Genomic DNA, 21,185 nt, shown 5'->3' on the forward strand with positions numbered 1-21,185 from the left:
CTTGGGTCAAACATTTCGGGTAGCCTTTCCACAAGCTTCCCACAATAAGTTGGGTGAATTTTGGCACATTCCTCCTAACAGAGCTGGTGTAACTGAGTCAGGTTTGTACGCCTCCTTGCTCGCACACGCTTTTTCAGTTCTGCCCACACATTTTCTATAGGATTGAAGTCAGGGCTTTGTGATGGCCACTCCAATAGCTTGACTTTGTTGTCCTTAAGCCATTTTGCCACAACTTTGGAAGTATGCTTGGGGTCATTGTCCATTTGGAAGAACGATTTGCGACCAAGCTTTAACTTCCTGACTGATGTCTTTAGATGTTGCTTCAATAAAACTACACAATTTTCCTACCTCATGATGCCATCTATTTTGTGAAGTGCACCAGTCCCTCCTGCAGCAAAGCACCCCCACAACATGATGCTGCCACTCCCGTGCTTCACGGTTGGGATGGTGTTCTTCGGCTTACAAGCCTCCCGCTTTTTCCTCCAAACATAATGATGGTCATTATGACCAAACAGTTCTATTTTTGTTTTATCAGACCAGAGGACATTTCTACTAAAAGTATGATCTTTGTCCCCATGTGCAGTTGCAAACCGTAGTCTGGCTTTTTTATGGCGGTTTTGGAGCAGTGGCTTCTTCCTTGCTGTGCGTCCTTTCAGGTCTTGTCGATATAGGACTCGTTTTACTGTGGATATAGATACTTTTGTACCTGTGTCCTCCAGCATCTTCACAAGGTCCTTTGCTGTTGTTCTGGGATTGATTTGCACTTTTCGCACCAAAGTACGTTCATCTCTAAGAGACAGAACGCGTCTCTTTCCTGAGCTGTATGACGGCTGCGTGGTCCCATGGTGTTTATACTTGTGTACTATTGTTTGTACAGATGGACGTGGTACCTTCAGGCATTTGATTTGTCGAAGTCAGAAGCTTCTAAAGCCATGACATCATTTTCTGGAATTGTCCAAGCTGTTTAAAGGCACAGTCAACTTAGTGTATGTAAACTTCTGACCCACTGGAATTGTGATACAGTGAAATAATCTGTCTGTAAACAATTGTTGGAAAAATTACTTGGGTCGTGCACATAGTAGATGTCCTAACTGACTTGGCAAAACTATAGTTTGTTAACAAGACATTTGTGAAGTGGTTGAAAATCGAGTTTTAATGACTCCAACCTAAGTGTATGTAAAATTCCAACTTCAACTGTAGCTAGACCTACGCAGTAGATTTCTAATTAGAGAAAATAATATCTATTGGATGAGGGAAATAGATACATGTGTGGTATGGTTGATCTAAGCGATCTCATAAAAAATAGGTGATAGATTTAATAACTTTTCTACAATTTCCTCTTGCTTCCCTGCAGATGAACATAATCTCCGGAGGGTTCTACGACGGGCTGATGCTGTACACACACGCCCTGAACGAGACCATGACCTCGCCAGAGGACAGACCTGTGGGGAAAACCGTAACCAGGAGGATGTGGAACCGCACCTACAACGGTCAGTCCACTACACGCACCTCAGTTCATAACCTGGATCTTTATTCCATTGAATCAGGGGTCCGAAAGGTTCTAGGGTTTTTTTTGGAACATGTGTGAATATGTTTTCAGTCTAGCACTAGCTCTGTGCTCTGTCTCTGGTAACTACAGTGGTCTGCTTTTTGTCACAGAGACAATTTCAAAAGATTTGTGTGAAGACAAAATGTTCCATGTCACTGGATTAACTCTGAGCTCTGGCTTACGATCTCTTGTCAGTTTCCACCTTTGAGGAGGTAGTTCTGTAACAACAACACATTCAATGTCTTCCTTGCAATTTCTCTGTAGATTAATTATTGAGTGATTTGTGGCAGAATGAGAGAGAACCAGCACGATATAACAATACTCCCCATTGCTTTGTGTCTTTAAAATGAGATGTACACCTCCTCAAGAGCTCTTCAAGACAAGACATTGATTTAGTTGCAGGCCATAAGAAGTCATATGGCTCTCAAATGCCTGCTGGACATGTACACTACATTACCAAAAGTATGTGGACACCTACTCGTGGACACCTACTAAAAAAAAAAAATCATAGGCATTAATATGGAGTTGGTCCCCCTTTGCTGCTGTAACAGCCTCCACTCTTATTGGAAGGCTTTCCAATAGATTATGAACATTGTTGCAGAGACTTGCTTCCATTTAGCCATGAGCACTATTGAGGTTGGGCATTGAACCTGGCTCACGGTCGGCGTTCCAATTCATCCCAAAGGTGTTTGATGGTGTTGAGGTCAGGGCTCTGTGCAGGCCAGTTAAGTTCTTCCACACCAATCCCGACAAACCATTTATGTATGGACCTTGCTTTGTGCACGGGGGCATGCGTTGTCATGCTGAAACAGGAAAGGGCCTTCCCCGAACTTTTGCCACAAAGTTGAAAGTAGAGGTCGACCGATTAATCGGCATGGCCGCTCTCGGCCATGGAAACCCATTTCATTAAGCTGCCAACGAACAGTTCTTGTGCTGACATTGCTTCCAGAGGCAGTTTGGAACTTGGTCGTGAGTGTTGCAACTAAGGACAGAGGATTTTTACGCGCTATGCGCTTCAGCTCTCACCGGTCCCGTTCTGTGTGCTTGTGTGGTCTTCCACTTCGCAGCTGAGTCGTTGTTGCTCCTGGAAGTATCCTCTTCACAATAACAGCACTTACAGTTGACTGGGGCAGCTCTAGCAGGGAAGAAATTTGATGAACTGACTTGTTGGAAAGGTGGCATCCTATGACAGTGCCACGTTGAAAGTCACTGAGCTCTTTAGTAAGGCCATTCTACTGCCAATGTTTGTCTATGGAGATTGCATGGCAGTGTGCTCGATTTTATACAGCTGTCATCAACGGGTCTGGTTGAAATAGCCGAATCCACCATTATTGTATATACAGTATAGTGTAGGTTTACACCAGTGGCGGTCAGTGCCTTTTAACATGAGGGAGGGCGATTCTTTTTTTTTATGAGCATGGCCGTATTTCTATTAAAGCACATTAGATGACTGTCATTCATATTCCATTCAACCAGCTCAATGTAACATTGATAGGTTTAGGCTACTACATGATACTCAAATTTTCCCTATACCCATCTTGAGGTTGCTACAACCTAGCCTATGAATGAAAGTTTACAACTTAGGTGCACACACAGGTCGAGAGAAATGTTTGTAATCAATGTGACAGACAATCTTGCCTCTCTAGCTGATCTCGGGTGTAATCATTAGTCCAACAGTTGCAAGCGAGAGTTTCTGTTGGACAAATTCAGGTATGTTTATTCCTGTTTCGAATGCACCAATTATGTCGATTTGCTTTCGAATGCACCAATTTGTAAGTCGCTCTGGATAAGAGCGTCTGCTAAATGACTTAAATGTAAATGTAAATGTAAATGTTTAAGAAGCGTTTTTCAGCAGAATCGGCGGAATGAATACACTCCTGATCACCACAAACACAATTCACTTTCATAGCAGCCACATACATACAGCATGATCCCTTTGATCGTTGGATTATTCCTTATCGCATCTATGCGCTGCTAACCGCTACACAGAGCCTACATCATTGTCACCATATTCGCTAACGTCAAGACAACATAACCACTAGAACTAACGCCTTAGTAAACCCGCTACAATCATGCAGTACAGTGTACAGTTAGCAATAAATTATTAAAACCAAAAGCTTACCTTGACTTGGAAGAGTTCCAGTGTGGGATAGCCATAGCCAGCTAGATAACATAGCATCCCTCTCTGAGCCTGGTGTTTGAGTAGGTTAAACTAGTTAGCTGCATTGGCTAGCTAAGTAAGTGAAAGGTAAACAAATAAGAAATATAGCTAGCTCTCTCTCTCGCTCTCTCTCTTGCTTCTCCTTCATTTTTTAAGAAATGTGTTTGTTCAAAACGGTTCAACTATTGTCTTTCTCTCTCTTTGAATCAACTACTCACCACATTTTAAACACTGCAGTGCTAGCTAGCTGTAGCTTATACTTTCAGTACTAGATTCATTATCTGATCCTTTGATTGGGTGGACAACATGTCAGTTCATGCTGCAAGAGCTCTGATAGGTTGGACGACATCCTCCGGAAGTTGACAACATTTCTGTGTAAGTCTATGTAAGGGGGTGAGAACCACCAGCCTCCTAGGTTTTGTATTGAAGTCAATGTACCCAGAGGAGGACTGAAACTAGTTGTCCTCCAGCTACACCATGGTGCTTGTCACACCAGCCTTCACTTTGGCTCGCCCTCTTGTCCAGCTCAGGCGTTCGGCGTCGCCGGCCTTCTAGCTGCTGCCGAACCTACTGCTGGCAAACGCGCTTCACTCATCAACCCCGGACTTGTCTCGTCATCATTACACACACCTGGTTCCAATCCCCACTCTATCACTGTATATATCAAATCAAATCAAATTTTATTTGTCACATACACATGGTTAGCAGATGTTAATGCGAGTGTAGCGAAATGCTTGTGCTTCTAGTTCCGACAATGCAGTAATAACCAACGAGTAATCTAACCTAACAATTCCACAACTACTACCTTATACACACAAGTGTAAAGGGATAAAGAATATGTACATAAAGATATATGAATGAGTGATGGTACAGAACGGCATAGGCAAGATGCAGTAGATGGTATCGAGTACAGTATATACATATACATTATATTAAGTGGCATTGTTTAAAGTGGCTAGTGATACATTTTTGATCAATTTCCATTATTAAAGTGAGCTGGAGTTAAGTCAGTATGTTGGCAGCAGCCACTCGATGTTAGTGGTGGCTGTTTAACAGTCTGATGGCCTTGAGATAGAAGCTGTCTTTCAGTCTCTCGGTCCCTGCTTTGATGCACCTGTACTGACCTCGCCTTCTGGATGATAGCGGGGTGAACAGGCAGTGGCTCGGGTGGTTGTTGTCCTTGATGATCTTTATGGCCTTCCTGTGACATCGGGTGGTGTAGGTGTCCTGGAGGGCAGGTACACCCTCTGCCATTTGTCTTTATCTTTCATTGTAAATGTTACTTGTTTTCCTGAGAGGAATCTCTCCTACTATTTCCAGAGTACTTTATATTTTTGTTTGTGAAGATATATTTTGAGCACAACAGCGTTTGGGTTTTGTCCCGCTTTGATCTATGGTGCTTAAATAAATTCAGTAGTTCTAAACCTTCGACTGCCTCCTGCCTACTCCTCTCTACACCAATGACAATGCTACCCTACAGAGTGATGTTGAGACCTTCATTGCAAAACAGTGTATTTTTATCAATTATTTGGTGACATGCGAATATATGTAGTCTAAAAAGGATAGCTTTTTAAATGTTTCACTATTTTTATTTTTATGAAATTCACTGAGGAGCATGGTCCTCCCATTCCTCTTCTGAGGAGCCTCCACTGGTTTACACTGTAGATACCATTTATGTTAGATGTTATAAGGTGGGAATAGGCTTTATAACTGTGGACATGTCCTTTGTGGGGAAGTTTTGCCAAAAACAGAAATCTCCTCAAAGCAGGGAAAATATTAAATGGAAAGGATCAATTAGCTGGCCATGGTTGTGTCATTTGGCCTTTTGAAGAGAGGCAGATGTTTCCTCTCCATGTCTCTGCAAGATCTTGGAAAAGAAAGAAATAGCGTCAAAAAGAAACAAAAAATGCCAACATTGTTATTGAACAACATTGTTATTGAACAGCCTTCTTCATCTCCGCTGGCAGCTGGTTTGTAGTCAAGCCAAGGTCTGTAGCGGAAGAAAATTCATCTTCACGTTAGACTTCGAGCAAACACATTCCCGGACACTGCAAATGAATGTGTCCCTCAAATCCATTCAAATGAATTTAATTGTGTCCAGTTCAGTAAAAAAAGGAAGGAAAAAGGAATTTAGCACAGAGTCCTTGGTATCTCTTAATGGAATGTCACTAGCTGAGTCAATCTGGTGACATCATTGTCTTTTAAAAGCGAATTAATCCATTAAAGAACATCTTTATGACCACAAAACATCAAATTATTTTTGACCTTTTCCCCTGTGTTATGCATTCTGGAGGAGGTAGTCCCCTTGCTGAACATTTCTAAATTAAATCATTTAATCACCCTTTTACTTTCTGAGGAAGGCCTCCATTGTGTTTTGTGTGCCAGTACCCCACTCCCCCCAAACACACACACCTCACTGACTAAGCCATAAGGTTACGTGTGTTTACCCAGACTTGTGGGTTTGCACTAGTGTTTGACATTATTAATGGCCGATAAAGAAGTTGGTGGTCTCAAAGCTTGTAGCAGAATGTCATCACCCCTTCTGTCCCAGTCAGAGTCCGTTGTGAGGGACCTGAAGACAGATGCCAAGTCATAGCAACCTCTGTTTATTGGGACTTGAAGGGAATTTGAAGGGTTGGGCTGTTGATCTGATGTTTGTTTGGTTGGTCACAGAGTCCAAGGGTCAGAGAGTCAGATTATGTGTGAGGTCACAGGAGACAGTGAAAGGCGCTTGACACCAAGTCAAAGGTAACAGCAAAAACAAATACGTTGAATCATTGGAAGAGTACACATACTTGAGGAGGTGACATAAGTCATCAGGGACATAAGTTATCCCTCCATCCATCTCAGGTAAGTACCCAGGTTGTTTGCTCTGCACTCCTCTATCCTTCCCTCTTTCACTCTGCTTCCCTATTTCCCTTTTATTCCCTCCATCTGTCCTCCATTACTACCCGCCTGCTTCTCTCTTTTTCCTTTAATCTCCTTGGCTGACCTCTCTTTACAAATGTCCATCCTTCTCTCCTCAATCACTATGAGTTGGACCAGAGCACACAAACAACAGAGATGAACACTTCAGACAGACAGTGGGAGGGCAGAGCGGGCAGCAGCCAAGAACAGATGGAGTCTCCTCACACTGATTCTGTTAGCCCATCCGAACATAGGCATTGAAATGCTGAGGGGTTTGTTTGGTTGCATGCGAGGACAACGCTTCTTTTATTATTTTTGCCCACACCGTTGCATATTGAAACGTAAGCTGTTTGGTAGCTTTAGTTCATTGTTATGCTTCCGATTCAGTGCTTTTTAGTTATATTCTGTGTTATGTTTTGTTAGAAAGTGAAGACAGCTTTAAGTTGGTCTAGTGAAATACAAACCTTCATCTGAAACTTGACTTCAGCGTTTAAACTACAGTATATGACTCATGAGTAATTGTACGTTGTAAACTTGTGAAAGTGTGTGAAAATAATATTTCAGTGTCAGAGGTGGATGTCCTGCTGTGTACACCAGCTTGTTAATGCCAGTCTCCCTATCTTTTCTATCAGTCATTGTCCTTACTCATTGTCATTCCTTCACACCTTCTTCTCATCTCATTATTTCCTGGTCTAGCGCTCCTCTCCTCTGCTCTCAATCCTCTCCTCTGTGAACAGTTCTCTAATTCCATCCCACGGGATCTGCCTTCCTCTTTTTCCTTCTTCCTCCACCAATCTGTCCATATTTTCTCTGTCTTATCAAGGTGTTCCTCCTCACTTCACTGCTCTGTCATATTTTTCCTGTCTCAATGTGTCTTATCCTCCCAAACTCTTATTTTACCCTCTTCTCCTCTGCTACATGACCTCTCTGTCTCCTCTAAACTCTCTGTCCTTTGCCATGGAAAGATCTAATTTCTCTTTTGGCTGTCATGTTACAAAAAGTCCCCCTGGAAAAAAAGAGGAAATCCCCAAAATAGGAGAGTAATCTAATCAGGTGAAACCAGAGCTCCCGTGGCCGTGTCAGCAGGAGCCATCTCCCTCAATGTCCCTATGACGTCAGCCTCCACCCTCCGCTCATCCCTCTATCTCTCTCTGTCCATCTGTCTCCACCTCCTTCTCTTTTCCCTTTCTCTCCCTACCATCCATCACTCATTGTCCTTTTTCTCTGTCTTCTGTGCAGTGGCCCTGGTCACTTAGGCAGCTGGTATTTCCAATGGAAGGTCTGGCCTGGGTCGACCTGATAATGAGCTGTGTGAATCTGAAGCCTTGTCATCCGAGCCACAGTGGAGCACAGGGCTGGAGTGTAGAGTGCACTGTAGAAAGGAGACAGGCAGACAAGTGGGCAGAGGGGGATAGGAACAGAGAGAAAGAATGAAGTATTCTTGTGCTTGTGCCCTTTGGTTCATCATGTGTACGGAAACTCTACAACTACATGGTACATGGTACATGGTAGGCCCCCATTGTTCCAGAAGTCTTTGGTAACTGGAGAATCTTGTCAATGCTATTAGTGGGCAACAGAGTGCCTGTAAAAAGGATTGACAGAGACCCTACAGATCTTAGTCTAATAGCATTTAGCGAAAGAGACCCTTTCATGTCATTCATAACTAGAGGTCTTGCTCTCTATTTCTTTCTCTCTCTCTCTTTCTCTCTCTCCCTCCCATACTCCCTATCCCTCCATCAGAGGCTAAGAAAAAATCCCATGATGAGTCTAGATGAATAATGAATACTATACATTATTCATAAGTAAGTCCTAGAATAGTACATTTTTCCATCCTTAGTTACCTATATATTTCATGAAACAACTATGTTTATTTATTGACTGTTGTTGACTGATGTGATAAGGTTCAAGGTAATCAAAGTAAACACATAGATTGCTGTACATTTTTGGACATGACAACAGGTGTGTGCCATCCTTAGTCTGTTAGGCTGGGGCTGTTACAGTTGAAGTCAGAAGTTTACATACACCTTAGCCAAATACATTTAAACTCAGTTTTTCACAATTCCTGACATTTAATTCTAGTACATATTCCCTGTCTTAGGTCAGTTAGGATCACCACTTTATTTTAAGAATGTGAAATGTCAGAATAATAGTAGAGAGAATGATTTATTTAAGCTTTTATTTCTTTCATCACATTCCCAGTGGGTCAGAAGTTTACATACACTCAATTAGTATTTGGTAGCATTGCCTTTAAATTGTTTAACTTGGGTCTGTCACGATCGTCTGTAGAATAAATGGACCAAGGCGCAGCGTGCGTAGAGTTCCACATGTTTAATAAATGAAACTCACCAAAACAATACAGAACAAAACGAACGTGAAGCTATGCAGTTGTCACGCCCTGACCATAGAGAGCTTTTATTCTCTATGTTGGTTAGGTTGGGGTGTGATTTAGGGTGGGTCATCTAGGTGTTTATATGTCGATGTTGGCCTGTTATGGTTCCCAATCAGAGGCAGCTGTTGATCGTTGTCTCTGATTGGGGATCATATTTAGGCAGCCATTTCCCCTTTGTGCTTTGTGGGATCTTGTCTATGGATAGTTGCATGTCTGCACTATTATTTGCTTCACGTTTCGTTTGGCATTTTGTTGTTTTTGTTCGGTGTTCATTTAATAAAGGAAAATGTACGCCTACCACGCTGCACCTTGGTCCATTCATAATGACGAGCGTGACAGAAGATCCCACCACAAACGGACCAAGCAGTGTGGACAGGAGGAACAGGTATCCTGGGCCTGGGAGGATATCCAGGAGGTAAAGACATCCTGGACTTGGGAGGAGATAATGGCAGGAGACGAAAGCCTTCCATGGAAGCAGACGCAAGCGGTGAAGGAAGGAGAGCGACAACGCCGGGGTTCGCGGCCACGACGCAAGCCAAAGAAGCCGCCTCAAAATATTTTTTGGGGGGAGGCACACCGGGTGGTCGGCGAAGTTGAGGTGTGAGACCGAGGAGTTATTGGACAAATTGGAGGAGAGTGAACGGAGGGGAGAGTTAGAGAACTTCGAGGAGTTGTTGGACAAATTGGAGGAGAGTGAAGCGAGAGAGCTATTGGTTTGGCGTAGTATGCACGGCATTCGTCCTGAGGAGCGTGTTAGCTGTCCGATGCCACCTGTGCCAGCTTCCTATACTCGTCCTGAGGAGCGTGTCATTTATCCGGTACCATGTGGGCCGGTTCTACGCACCAGGTCTCCAGTGCGCCTCCACAGCCCAGTACGTCCTGTGCTAGCTCCCCGCACTCACCGTGCGGAGTGTGTCATCGTTCCGGCACTATCTGTGCCAGCTCTACGCACCAGGTCTCCAGTGCGCCTCCACAGCCCAGTACTTCCTGTGCCTGCTCCTCGCACTTTCCCTCAAGTGCGCCTTCCCAATCAGGTATGTCCTGTGCCTGCTCCTCGCACTCTCCCTGAAGTGCGTGTCTCCAGTCAGGTACGTCCTGTGCCTGCTCCTCGCACTCTCCCTGAAGTGCGTGTCCCCAGTCAGGTAAGTCCTGTGCCTCCTCCCCGCACTCGCCCTAAAATGAAAAAAGGAAGCGGGTAAGAAAATGAACAAGAAAATAAACTGAACAGGCAAACATGAAAAAGGATGTCTTTATGAGAAAAGAAGAATTGAAAAGGGGAAAGGGTTAGAGAGAGACGTAATTCGTGGTGGCGTTTAGGGAAATATCGGCCTGAAGCAAAATAAAGTCAGAATGAATGTCTTACACAAAAACACAGAGTATTCCAAACTGTAACACCGAGGCATAATAAGCTACCACTGGAACTACCGTATGGTTGTTTGTATGTGTGATAGAAGAGGCAAGCAAGCCCAGCCTAGAACCCCAGAGCGCAGAACAGGAACGGACGACTAAGTAAAAAATAGTGGCCTCTAAATTAATCCAAGCCTTCTACTTTTCAAATGCTGAGTCGGGTTATATCCTTGTTATTTCTTCTAGGTGTACTTATAGCTGTATCGTTCTCTGTCAGTGTCCGTTCCTTGTATAATTCTGTTAATTTCCTTGATTGTTTTCTTCTTTGTTTCTTCCTGTTTCGTTGTTGTTTTGCTTCGAAAACTATATGGAGCGAGTTTTTCCTTATTATCTCTGTCAGCCAGCAGTAGACAATCTTCCTCTTTTAAAAGCTATTTAATTACAAGCTTAGAAATTTTGCCATCATTCATCCAATCCTTAGGTTATAAACTTAGAGTACCCACATTCACGTGTCCACAGGAGGTTGGTGGCACCTGCATTGAGGAGGACAGGGCTCTGTAATGCTCAGTCTGGTGAATATTAAATGTGTCTCACTTTCATCTTTGATGTCTGTTGGCGTAATTAGTTCTTATCAGTGGAATAGTATCAAACATCATTTGTGCTAGGTTTCTATGTTGTTTGATTTTGCACGCTTTGTTTCTCAGACATTATATTGAGCCGTCCTCCCTCTCAGCAGCCTCACTGTCGACACACACACAGCTTAGGAACTTCAATTCTTGCCAGTCGTTTGGTTGGTAGTTTTCGATCTTATATCTTCCACTATGCGTAGTGTCTTCTCTCTTCAGCTCATGTTCAATCTCTGCACTTTTTACGCTCCTAGTCTGTTCTGTCTTCAAATGCCGACCTCTCCTCCTTCGTTCAGCTTCCCCTATACTTACCTGGATAACTACCTCCACGTTACTTCACTTTCTTTCTTCGTCCCTACAACATCACTTCTAAAATTATCATACTGTCATGGCGGTCGTCGTACATCTTCCTACTGCTTTCAGTGACCAAATTTCTTCTGACACATGTACCATTATTTACGTAACATATGATCAGTGTGTTATTGGATCTCAGATGTTACATAGGTATTACTCTCTTCATTCTTCAAAAGTAAATCTTGTTTTAAAAGGTTTACAAGAAGAAAGCTATGGAAATCATATTTCTTTTCATTAAAGGGCTGCAGCTCTTTAAAGCTTGTAATTGTCCCGGTTTAACAGTCTTACCTTGGCCCTGTGTCTAGGTTGTGGAGTGAGTTAATTGTAGCTGGTAAAACTATGGTTTTTTTAGAGTAGGCTTGTGCCCAACACTGCTCTTACTAACACCACACACACAACACACACCACACACACACACACACCACACACACACACACACACACACACATGTGATCAGTTGTGACACATGTGTGTGAAACATGGTAGGTACAAACAACACACACACACACACACACACAACACACACAACACACACACACACAACACACACACAACACACACACACACACAGCACACAACCACACACACACACGGGCCAAGGTAAGCACAGGAATATAATAAGACAGAAAATGTTTCCAGTCTATTTTCTTCTCTGTACTAATGTAGAACAAATATTTGTCATAAAACAGAGAGAAAGTAAGAGAGACAGAGAGAGGGAAAAAGAAGAGGAACAGACCAAGAGAAAGACGACAGAGGAGGAGAAGACGAAGGAGAGAACGGCGAACGGATGAGAGGAAAGAATGAGAGCAAGGAGGAAGGACAGAGAGAAGAGAAGAGGAGTCATGTCAGGAAGAAGAGAAGACAGACAGACAAAGAGGAAAGGAGAGAGAGAAAGGAGAGAAGGAAGGAGAGAAAAGAGGAAAGAGAGAGAAGAAGAGAAATACAGCGACGAGACAGAGAGAGGAGGACGAGAGAGAAAGAGAAACAGCGGAAAGAGAGAGGAGGAGGGAGACCAGAGAAAGAGAGAGACAGAGAGAGGATGAGAGAGACCAGAGAAAGAGAGAGACAGAGAGACAGACAGAGAGAAGAGCGGAGAGAGAAAGAGAGAGAAAGGGAGGGAGAGGGACGGAAAAGGTAGAGAGTGAAGTCTAGACTGATCAGTTAAATAAACGTGTTGATTTATCTCCTGCAATCTCTTATCTCTTACCGGCTGACTGCTGCAGAGAAGAACATGGCTGAAGCGCTTAAGATTCATAAATAGCACGTGTGAAACAGTTACATATACACTGATGTTACAAAACATAAAGAACAACCTCGCCGATTAATGAGTTGCACCCCTTTTGGCCTCAGAACAGTCTCAATTGTCGCGGGACACTGGACCTACATGGTGTTGAAAGCGTTCCACAGGGATGCTGGCCATAGCTTTCCCACAGTTCTTACAAAAATTTGGCTGGAGTCCTTTGGCGTGTGTACCATTCTTGCATACACCACTTGGAAACTGATGGAGTGCTGTGAAAAAAACAGCAGGCTTTGCAGTTCGAAAACAGTGTGCACTCGGCCTGGCACCTACTATCATACCCAGTTTTCAAAAGGCCACTGATATATTTTAGCTCTTGCCCCATTCACGCCTCTGAATGCATACATACAGTATACAATCATGTCTCAATTGTCTGTCAAGTAACGTTAACATATCATCCTTTAACCTGTCTCCTCCCTGTTCAATCTTACATCGGATTGAAAGTTGATTTTAACAAGTGACATCAAATAAGGGATCTATATCTTTCAACCTGGATTCACCTGGTCAGTCTATGTCATGGAAAGATCAGGTGTTCTACATGTTTTGTATTACTCAGTTGTAGATATTCTCTACAGGTAATACCTAGACTATAAGCCTTTTAACAGAGCAGGGTTAGACTGTTTTTAAATGCAGAATAGGGGTATTATTGGAATAAGCTATTGGGAGCTCAGCCATTGAAAGTCTTCTAGTTAACAAAGACAAAATGTTGGCTTACCGCGTGGACGTTGGGAATGCCGACCAGGACAAAAAGTGTTACCCTGACGTTTGGGAATGCGACCAGGACAAAAGTTTGTTACCCTGGACGTATGGGGAATGGGCGACCAGGACAAAAGTTTGTTACCCTGACGTTGGAATGCGACCAGGCGCAAAAAGTTTGTTACCCTACTGTTGGGAATGCGACCAGGACAAAAGTTTGTTACCCTGACGTTGGGAATGCCGACCAGGACAACAAGTTTGCTTACGTGTTACCCTGACGTTGGGAATTGCGACCAGGACAAAAGCATTTTGGGAGTCTCTTTATTTAGACGATGTAATTGCAGTCTGGTTGAGAATGTGCACCATTTCTGGCCATGCTTTATAGGACCGCATCTAGGGACAGAAACGTTTTTAGTTGAATCTGAAGAGTCCAGTTGAACAGTAATAAAGACAAGTTTCAGCGTCGGAGACGCGAAACGTTCTCAGCTTTATGACAGTCCGTAGGTAATTAGTAGCATGATGTCATTTGCATATGCGAACCCAGTGACAGCGTATGGCATGTATCTGATTAGAATAAGCAGGACATGTCTCCAATGTGAGATATTCCCCAAACCTGAAGACATGAAATATGTCCTGACTAATTGTTATCGTCAAATCTTTGCCAAAATGATGCATACGTTAAATATTAATTTCCTTTCACTTTGCATTGTTGCTGACCGCCAGCTATTTCTGTCAGTGAGAGCAGTTGGGTGTATGCGTGACGCCTGCCATGCGCTTGTGTGTATTTGTATAACCTGTGTGTACTGTGATCCTAGCATGGCCTGGTGCTGTGTGAGTTTTGATGTAACACTAAACAGGAAAAGTTCATCATTTAAGACAGTGATGTCTGAACAAGCAGTGACATCTGAAAACACAAGCAGGACACCAGGGTGGAAAAGAACCCCATAACCCTTCTCACTACGCATTGGATTCCAACATGAATAAGTCACAGTTAAACAAATAGCCATTGCCTTCATAAACTCTCAATGACCAACCCAAGGCCAGGAATATTAGATCATCAAATACAAATGCCATGCAAAAGCATTGATCAAATTCAAATGTATTTATATAGCCCTTCTTACATCAGCTGATATCTCAAAAGTCTGTAACAGAAAACCCACCTAAAACCCCAAACAGCAAGCAAAATGCAGGTGTTAGAAGCACGGTGACTAGGAAAAACTCGCCTAGAAACGGCCAAAAACCTAGGAAGAAAACCTTAGAGAGGAACCAGGCTTATGCATGGGTGGCCATCCTCATTGCTGTAGCTGTGGCCGGGTGGGGAGATTATAACAGAACATGGCCAAGATGTTCAAGATGGTTCATAACGATTGACCAGCAATGTCAAAATAATAATAATCACCAGTAGTTGCTCAGCAAGGGCCAGCAAGTCAGCACCTCAGGAGTAAATGTCAGATTGGCTTTTTCATACAGCCCGCATCAGTTAAGAGTATCTCTACCACCCTTGCGGTCTCTCAGAGAGTTGAAAACAGCAGGTCTGGCGACAGGTTAGCACGGTCCGGTTGAACAGGTCAGGGTTCCATAGCCGCAGAAAAGAACAGTGAAAACAGGAGCAGCCAGCACTGTCCAGGTGGACTGGGACAAGCAAGGAGTCATTCATGCCAGGTAGTCCTAGCATGGCCTAGGGCTCAGGTCCTCCGATGAGAGAGAAAGACAGAGGAGAATTAATACTTACTGCCCTGCAAAATACTGGAGATGTAGATGTGCTGAAGAACAGGAGGCAGTGGTTCAGGAGACACTTGTGGCACCCAGTCCGATTGATACCCCCGACAGTGGGCAAACAGGAAGGATTAAACCCCACCACTTGCCAAAGCCACAAGCTGCCACAACCGTAAACGTAAGAGGGTAGTTATCTTCAGACCACCCTAACCTTACGCATCCTGGATGAGCTAAGTCCGAGGTTTATAGCCCACAGAATTATCTCCACCATCGCAGCAATCTCAAGCGGGGTGGCTGGGCCTGCCAACCTCAGACAGGATTATACACAATTTGACAAAGGCCGAGCAGAATGTGAGGAACATTTTGTATCAGCCTTTATGTAGTATGACTTGGTCCTTTAAAGGATTTCCTGAAACCATTTATGTAGTGCTTATGTAGACTTTACAATCCAAAATAAATTGCCTTTACAAACCTTTTATGAAAGCCCTATAGTTACATGCTTAATTGGTTACCCAAAGATATGACTTTTTCTGTGTGTTCGCATGGTTAAGGATACGTTAAATGGATACCATTTGCAATTGCATATCATACATGGTCAACTGCAGCCGTACATTATGTAATGGAGAAAATGACTTTTAGAAGTGCTTGGACCATCCACAATTGAGGTTAATGAGTGGCTGTGATTGATTGTGAATTGAAGCCCTTGATAGACTTTTCATGTCGCCGTCAGCACGCATTGAGGCAAATTAAAGCTTTTTCCTGCATCAAACCAGGCCAACAAACATAGGCCTGGATGATGATTGACTTGTCTGCCTTAATGTCCTGACTGTTACGCGTGTTTTGATGTAGGCAATCATAACGTTCTCAGTGAAGTGCGATGCGTGATTTTGTTTGATGGGGTGATCAGAAAGCGATTGTTATGTGTGTGTACGTGTGTACATGTAGTGTGTGTGACATGTGCAGTGTGTGTGTGTGTGTGCCGTGCACGATGCACGTGGTTACAGCTGAGGGTTAATGCGGGTCTGAGTGTAAAACTATCCAAAGCTGTGTTACACCTTGAAAGCATACATCAATCATCAACAAAAATGAACAGGACATCGCTGCTGTCTATCCAGACTCAATGAGCCTAACATTACACAGACATACTTCCATCCAGACCTCAATGAGCCTAACAGTTACACAGACATACTTCCATCCAGATCCAATGAGCCCTAACATACACAGACATACTTCCATCCAGACTCAATGAGCCTAACATTTACACAGACATACTTTCTATCCAGAACTCAATGAAGCCAAACATTAACACAGGACATACTTCCATCCAGACTCAATTGAGCCTACACATTACACAGACATTTACTTCCAATCCAGACTCAAATTGACCTAAACACTACACAGACATACTTCCATTCCCAAGGACTCAATTGAGACCTAACATACACAAGACATACTTCCATCCAGACTCAATGAGCCCTAACATTACACAGACATACTTTCCATCCAGGACTCAATGAGTTTGCTAACATTACACAGGACAACTTCCATCCAGCACTACAATGAGATGTGTGTGTGGTCCTAACGAGTGTACACTAGACATAACTTCTGAGTGCGCGACTCTATGTGTTTAATGGAAGAAAAGAGCCTAAACCAATTACACTAGAAACAGTTTTACTTTAGCTATCCGAGACTCGCAATGAGGAACAGCTACTCTTAAAAACCACTCACTATCTATTACAACGCAGACTACTTCTATCCAGACTCAATGAGTTTACCAAAACCTAAACAATTACTTCCACTGGAACAAGTTAAAGCTACAACCTAAAAGTGCCTAAGAAAGGAATATAGTACTTAAACTAAAGTTACTTTGTGAAAAAGAATTCACTACAATCAAAACAAACCACTGATCATATGTAACGTAAAATCTGATTGTCAGAAATTATATGTCCTAAAAATTTCACACCATTTACGTTTATTTTTGACAAAAAAACCTAGAATATCAACTACACAAGACATACTTCGCGATTGCGCGATTGGTCATCTATATGAGTCCTCTAACATTACCACAGGAAAGTAGATACGATACTCTTCCACTCCAGATACGCTCCCAAATGAAGCATGGCTAACTATATAACACAGAGACATACCTGTTCCATCCAGACTCAATGAGCCTAAGCATTTCACAGACATTACTTCCATCCAGAACTCATATAGAGACTACTGAAACACTTGACCCCTATGAATACACTACTATTCACGACATAACTTCCATCCACGATCTCAATGAGCCACCAAGCCATAACACTACACAGACATTACTTCCATCCAGAACTCAATGAGGCTGCCTAAACACTACACACAGACATACTTGTCCAATCCAGACTCATCATCGGCAGTACCCTAACACACACAGACAGTTACTTCCATCCGAGACTCAATGAGGCTAAAAACACTACACAAGACATACATTCCATTCCAGACTCAAATGAGGTTCCTAACACTACACAGAACATACTTCCATCCGAGACTCAATTGAGCCCTAACCCATGTAACACCAGACATACTTCCATCCTAGACTCAATGAGCCTAACATGATACACAGAACATACTTGCCATTCCAGACTCACATGAGCCTAACATCACACAGACATAAACTTCTGATCCAGAGGGCCAATGAGCCTAAACATTACCACAGACATACTGCCATCCAGACTCAATGAGCCTAACATTACAACCGACATAACTTCCATCCAGACTCAATGAGCCTACACTACCACAGACATACTTCCATCCAGACTCAATGAGCCTAACATTAGCACAGACATACTTCCATCAGACTCAATGCAGCCTAACATACACAGACATACTTCCATCCAGACTCAATAGCCTAAACACTACCACAAGACATACTTTCCATCCAGACTCAATGAGCCTAACATTACACAGACATACTTCCATTCCAGGACTCAATGAGCCTAACATTACACAGACCATACTTCCATCCAGACTCAATGCAGGCCTAACATACACAGACATACTTCTACCGTGCATTACGTCGTGTACCATAATTGTTTCTTGTTGGTTGTTCCAGCATGCATTGCAAGGGCATTTGTTGTTTTGACATGCTCTGCCAGTGACACAGGCATTTGTTTTAGATCATTTTAAATTTTAAATTGAGATGGTGGTTTTTTTACGTCTTAAATCAGTGGCTGTAAATCCATGAGCTCTGGCATTTTACAAATGACTCTCCACGTAAAACGGAACGTTCAGCTTTCTGTTTTCTCAATGAGCGTTCTGAGGTACATGAGTAGCATTAGCCTATGAAACCACAGTCAACTATTTACTAGTGGATTGACATTGTTTAAAGCGAAAACTACACCCTAAAAAACGATCTTTTGTATTTGTTTCATCAGTCCATTTTTGCATATAGTGCCCAAAACGTTTGGCCACGTCAGTAATCAAGTTTTCAAGATATATAACTTTCAAAATACAAAAAGTTAATATATCTTGAACAGTTGTGATTGACTGACGCAAAAACATTTGGCGACTATATCAACAACGGAACTATGAAACAAATACCAAAATAAAATAGTTTTCCTGTAACTCTTGAAACTTGTAGAAAATAACATTTGGTAACATCTTTACACCAGTGTCGAATGAAATCACAAGATGTTGGCTACTGTAAAAAATCCTACTACTATTATCTACCAATATGACTCCCCCGGGGTTTCCAAATCAAACACATTATTATTTGTCACATGCCTTCCTAAAACAAACAGTGTAGGACTAAAGGTGAAATGTTTACTTACGGTGCTCTTCCCAACAACCAGAAGAGAAAAAAAGATAATAATATAAAAAAATAACCCGCAGGAATAATTATACACAATTGAGTAACAATTAACATGGAAATATTTACATGGAGGTACCAGTACTGAGTCCATGTCAGTAGGGTCGAGGTAATTGAGGTAGATATGTACATATAGGCAGCGGATAAAGTGACTAGGTAACAGGATAGCGATAATAAACAGTAACAGCAATGTATGTGATGAGTCTACGAGATAGTCAAAAAAGCGGTCAATGCCAGAAGAGGGTAGATATTGAGGCTTGAAACTCGATTGGTTAACATACACATTATTATAGTCAGTATTGGTCTGGAGTTTCTGAGGAGTAGAAGCTGTTCTGGAATTCTGTTAGTTCCAGAACTTGTCTGCAAATCGTTTTAACTGCGCCTAATGAAATCAACACACAGAGCATTAGAAACATAGGTCCAGAGCCTCCAGCGACGCGTCCGCGTCTCCAGGAGCCATCCACAGCGAACGGTCCGCCGTCCAGAGCCCTCCAGCGACGGTCCGCCGGTCCAGAGCCTCCCAGCGACTGTGGTGTGTGAGCGCACTGCGAGTCTGGAGTTGCTAGAGCTGCACAACGTGTCCTGGACAGATGGACAACCTTCGCACGGCAAGTGCGGGGAGCTGCACAGACGTACCGGCGCTGTGGAGGCGCACTTGAACACGGTGTTAGAACCGGCACACATTGTACCGAACGAAACACGTTCCTCAAAAGCTGAGTGCAGAAGCTGCACAGACTGCAGGGCGGGAGGCGTACTAGAGACGCTGTGTGCCGTGAGCCCGGTACAGTCTTCATCCAGTACGCTAGCCGCTCTTCAGACACAGACGGAGAAGCTGACTTCAGGTGGCATTTAAACTGTAGACACGCTCCTTAGGCGAATGTCGTGCCTCATGCCACCAACTACACAACAGCTCTCTCATAACTCTTCTGCTCCAATTTTCCCCATCAATTCAACTGACTGTTCTACTGATCTTCACTCCCTTCACTTCACCTCTCACAGTTCACCTCACACCTCCGCTAGACTGGCTCCTGCGTGCACCCCTCGGCTCCGCCGACCACCACGAGTGGACTGCTCGTTCACACCTCTGCTCCGCCGACCACCCCGTGTGACCCCACCCCGTTGTGCCCCCCCCCCCCCCAAATTTTTGAGGCTGCTTCTTGGGCCTACCCGTTGGTAGCAACCCCCACGGATGTCGTCGCTGTCCTCCTCCGCTGCTATTTCCGTCCTGACTCTCCCAAATGGCAGCTTTGTCTCCTGCAAATAACTTCCCTCCAAAGTCCAAGGATCGTCGCTTATAAACGCTCCTAGATCTCCCCTCCCAACCAGGATACCTGCTCCTCCTGGCACGCTGCTTTGGTCCTGGTGTGCGGATTCTTCTGTCACGATCGCTTCTTTCAGACATACAAATGAGACCATGCGCAGCGTGCGGTAGCGAAGTTCACATTTTAATAAATTAAACTCACCAAAACAATACAGAACAAAACGAACGTGAAGCTATCGCAGTGCTCACAAGCAAACAATACATAAACAATGATCCCACAAAAACCCAGTGGAAAAGGCTGATCTAAATATGATCCCCAATCAGAGAACAACGATAGACAGCTGCCTCTGATTGGGAACCATTAAACCAGGCCAACATTTAGAAATACAAAAAACTAGATTTAACCCCCCCCCACCCCTAGTCACACCCCGACCTAAACCAAATTAGAGAATAAAAGCTCTCTTAAGTCAGCGTGACAGGGTCAAAACATTGGGTAGCCTTCCACAGCTTCCCAACAATAAGTTGGGGTGAATTTCTGACAGAGCTGGTGTAACTGAGTCAGGTTGGAGTATCACCTCCTTCGCTTGCACAAACGGCTTTTTCAGTTCTGCCCACAATTTCTATGGATTGAGGCAGGCTTGTGCATGACCACTCCAATACCTTGACTTTGTTGTCCTTAAGGCCACTTTTAGTTCCCCACAACTTTGGAAGCATGCTTGGGTCATTTCCCATTTGGAAGAACCCATTGCGACCAAGCTTTAACTTCCTGACTGATGTCTGAGATGTTGCTTCATATATCCACATAATTTTTTTCCTCCCTCATGATGCACATCTATTTTGTGAGGCTGCACCCAGAACCCTCCTGCAGCAAAGCACCCCAAAACATGATGCTGGCCACCCCTCTCTGGCTTTCACGTTGGATGTGTCTTCGGCTTGCTTGGCAAGGCATGCGCCCCTTTTCCACCAAACATAACGATGCCGTCATATGACCAAACAGTTATATTTTGTTTTATCAGAACCAGAGGACATTTCTCC

General features: G+C 43.5%; 1 protein-coding gene and 1 pseudogene across 1 annotated transcript in view; one reads left to right on the plus strand and one right to left on the minus strand.

The window, feature by feature from the left end:
• LOC111965006 (DNA-directed RNA polymerase III subunit RPC7-like) overlaps window positions 1–21,185 on the minus strand; it is a 737,315-nt gene that overhangs the window by 636,314 nt on the left and 79,816 nt on the right. The window lies entirely within an intron of this gene.
• LOC111965026 (atrial natriuretic peptide receptor 1-like) overlaps window positions 1–21,185 on the plus strand; it is a 76,939-nt pseudogene that overhangs the window by 24,423 nt on the left and 31,331 nt on the right.

The sequence above is a fragment of the Salvelinus sp. IW2-2015 genome, linkage group LG6.1 (genome assembly GCF_002910315.2).
Source record: "Salvelinus sp. IW2-2015 linkage group LG6.1, ASM291031v2, whole genome shotgun sequence".
Classification (NCBI taxonomy): Eukaryota; Metazoa; Chordata; class Actinopteri; order Salmoniformes; family Salmonidae; genus Salvelinus; species Salvelinus sp. IW2-2015.